This window comes from Geospiza fortis, unplaced genomic scaffold, assembly GCF_000277835.1.
Source record: "Geospiza fortis unplaced genomic scaffold, GeoFor_1.0 scaffold79, whole genome shotgun sequence".
NCBI classification, from domain to species: domain Eukaryota; kingdom Metazoa; phylum Chordata; class Aves; order Passeriformes; family Thraupidae; genus Geospiza; species Geospiza fortis.
In genome coordinates this window covers 14,643-18,931 of record NW_005054408.1, presented here as the reverse complement: position 1 = coordinate 18,931, position 4,289 = coordinate 14,643, and positions in this window count along the sequence as shown.

The following is a 4,289-nucleotide window of genomic DNA, read 5'->3' as shown; positions in this document are numbered from 1 at the left end:
CCCTACATTCCTGCAAGAAAAAGCAGCTGGAGGCAGGACTGTGATGAGGGAACCTGGGCAGAGCACACCCCGTGGTGCCATAACGAGGAGGCAAGAAGGAGACAGGTGAATATGCAGAGGCCATTGCTCTCTGCTCATGACAATGATCACAAATAAGATTCCTTCTCATGAAGTAAATAGTCAGACAGTTTTTGAAAAGGCACATGTTCAGTTCTGCATCTAATGACGTAAAACTGGCAGTTCAGTTCTGTCCTAGCTCCATTTCTTTTTCATCTGTGTTTTCCCCAAAAGGGGACAAAGGGCAGCAAAATTATATTGGGAGTTCATCTGTATTACAATGAACTTACAAGACCTCACACAGAACTGGTGTGATAAGGGAAGAACATCACTACACAAGGTAAACAATAATCAAGTCATGTGTTCTTATTGTTTTAATTACTAGCTGAACCATGGAGTGTTGACCAGGTTTTCTAATAATTTCTAGTCACTTTATAGAGAGTTTCTTCTTCATTCACTTTCATCTCCTTTATTCTTACATATTGTGGCATCCCAGCTTCTCCCATACATGTCTTTATTCCTATTCTTCTCCATGTTGAAGGAAGGACAGGAGTTTTATTTTACCTGAGCAATTTGAAGATCAGTAGATCTGAAAGCATGATTATGGTGTATTGGTCAACTCAGCTTTTTTTAATTATTATTATTTTCTTTCCTTAGAATAACCAAGAGGGCCTAAAGATGGATGGTAAGTTTTGTAACTACACCCAACACACCCAGCTCTTTCATTTGGATTCAATCAATAGCACACTCAGGAAAAGTTTGACTGCACAGAACATCACAAAAAATATGTCTCATGAAGAGTGGTAGGTTTAGAGATTAAGCACAATTTATTTCTTGTACCACTGCAAACCAGGATAGCCTGCTCTGGTGTGCAGACAAAGTGACCCCTGAACTTTTAGTAAAGGCATATCCAGAGGGAGAAGTGTAAATGTAAAGCAATCCAGTGACAAACAGCACACAGCATGTTTTTAATCCTAAATCAAGAGCTGGATGCAAATGAAAATAGGGAAGGATATGAATGATCAAGATCAATACATTGCCATAGGGGTTCTGCAAGAACCATCCTGTGACAGAACAGAGATGTCTCTGTGACTTGCACAGACTGGATTACCTGTGCATTACTGGGGGCAGACTTTATCAAATATAGAATTATCCTTGAATCTGAATCTGACTTTCTCAGACTGCAATGCTCTACCTTAACACCGGGTCCTTTTGAGGACTTTGAATATTATTCTCTCTACTTGTGGTTTTCTGCATTTTTATTTCCCTTTTTGTAAGTGTGGAAAGCAACAGTCAATTTGTTTCTCCTTGTTCCATCCCACACACCCGAGGATGCCCAATACCTTCCATTTCAAAATCCCAAATCATGCAGAACACTCCATGACACGGTTTGGAGAGGTGCTGCTTTTGATCTGTCTTTCTTATTTCACTGTAAAAATCCACTAAAATTAATTGCTGAAATTAATGAAAAGCCACAGAGCAAACAAGAGGACCATCGAGTTTTGCATTCTTAAAATCCTTCCTCTTAACCACAGCCAAACCGCCTAATCTTAAAAATTAAAAAAAACCCAAACAACAAACCCAGCCATGTCTATACATAAAGGAAAGGTTTAAAATTATCAGGTCTCATGCTTTTTATGCAGAAACCAAGACTATATGAACAGACTGCCTTTAGGAGCAACACTGATTCTCTTCCACTACTCTGTTACACTTAGGATTTCTTTTATCTGCTCCAGTTTTTTTAAGGTGCCTTTATCTCACAGTCACGGAGTCAGAAGGTCACTTCTGCCTCATTCCTCATAGTGCACATGTACAGCAGTACAGGGAAGAGATAATTATAAGAGAAAAAAGAACAATAGAGGGAGGTAATCATAGGGCACCATTGCTTATTCACACAACCCATCTGAAATACGGCTTTCATTCACTCCAGCTACTTGTCTCATCTTTTCATCACTCTGTATCCCAACGATCTGCTGCCTGCAAATTACAATACAAACAAACACAGGAGTTTCAACTGCTTCATCATTATCAATCAGAAATGATTTCAGGAAATATGCAGAAGCTGTGACTCAGCTTGGACATCGATGGCTGTTCCATTTCTTAGTCACTGAATGAGCCTAACACATGACTCATCTCAGCTGACACATTTTCAATTGAATCACTGATATTCCAGACCTTCAAAAGAATTATTCATCTGGCTTAGTGCTAATAGCAGCACATCCTCCATCTCCTCCATTTCTAGTACCATACTACGAAGTGTACACATACAACTTAAGGCATCTAAACATGTGATTCAATCGGTTTTATCCACAGGGAATTCAGAGACCACACAGAACTTGTTCCTCTACTGGTGTATACTATTTATCAAGCATGTGCATATCCTTCTTAAAATAAAGCTTATTTTTGTCCATCAATTTGTTGAGTCAAAAAATAATAATAATCATCTCTAGTGGTGGTCAACTACAAAACTGATTCAACAGAACACGTGTTTTGTAAGAAGTATTGATGACTGGAAAAACCCATCTTGCGTGTGTTCAGCACTGCCCACATCGACCTGTGCACGCTGCCATGGGCAAAGCCAACCCCTTTCTCACTCTGTCTCCCAAGTCCATCATCATCCCAATCAATCCTCTGCATTTGCAGGCTTGGGTCAAGAGGATCAGCAAATTGATTTTGCCTTGCCTGGAAGCACACTTTGGTGACCTGGTCACATTTCAGCCCTGGGGCCATTTCCAGTCAGGAATGACAAGCAGATGCTCTCCAGCCTGCAGGCTCCTCCAGCACGAAGGGAAACTCCCAAAATACAGGGGGCACTGTGCAACCTGGCAGTTACCTGTGGAGCAGCTGAGCAGGTCTGCTGATGTCAAACAGCACGCTTGCAACTCACACAGCCCTGCAGACACTGCAGCCCTGGAGAGCAGCTGCATCTGTGGCTGCACAATTGTATTGTACAGCCAAGTGTTCTTGTGCAGGTAGCTTGCTATTTGTGACACATACACAGCTACTGGTTTTGTGAAAGTGGAATTCATACAGGTACTGGAAAATGCTGTAACCCCCTGACACATTTAGAGCAATATATCCATGTGCTAACAAAATGTTTAGTTTTGCATGTTAACTTTTGTTAACCTAATTGCTGGGAAAAAAACCCACGCAGGAAACAAGAACCATTAAATCTATTCACTTAGCACAGAATTTCTGGCATTTCCCATTGTGGCTAGTAGACAGAAAGAAAACCCCAATACCAAATGTGAATGCAAAAATACCCAGCCCATTATTTACTAGTACTCATGCAGATTAATGGATATCATCACTATTTTTCATAGGCAACACCTTGGTAGAGGGAATACTCACAATGGTCACAAACTTTATGAGCCCCATTAAGAACAGGATGGAAAGTGCAGCATCTGAACAGGTCAAGATTACTCAGCTACATTAACCTACCAGGATATGCCAAATCTGAAGCAGATCCACTGATACATGATTCAAAACAAGTTCACTCCCCCATACCAGAAACATTTTTAACACAAGTTCCTTCTAAACTAAACAACTTGGCCTTCACCTTGGAATTTATCTTCCAGAAGCACCATGTTTTCATACAGCAGAAAAGGACAACAGAAGATAAATCCTTGCCTAGGCAAAATTAATTCAGTCTTTGGTAAACATCAAGTTGTGTAGTAAGATCCTAATGTGGCTTCTGTCACTCAAAAAAATTAATCCTATTTTCATGAAGGAACATGTGCACTAAGATCCAGCAATCTAGGAAGAAGAGTCTGCTCTGCTTGTCTGTGAAAAAAAAATAAAAAAAAAAAAAAGAAAGGAAAAAAAGCGATCTAGGAAAGCTCGTTTCAGGATGCTGCCAGACCGTAGCCACTTGTCACCTGGACACAGGGACTAACATTGGGAAATTATCCCGAGCTCTGGCCACGCTGCCACAGCAGCTCCGATGAAAAAGGATGCTGACTTAAGTAAGTGATTCCCAGGAGAAAAACAACAGCCAGTGTGTCAGAAGGGAGAGAGACAGGTGCTGAGCAACACGCACAATCTGGCATCCACATTTCTCACAGAAACCCAAACCCCGAACGCACTTGGCCAGGCTTTCCCCCCCGCCTTCTCCTAGCTGGTGGCGTGAAATACCACTGACAATTTCCTTCCCTTCGCACCGCCGCCGAGCGCACACGAACCCCGCTGCCCGCCCTGCACCGGGAGCCCGGGGCTCGGCGCTGAGCCGGGGC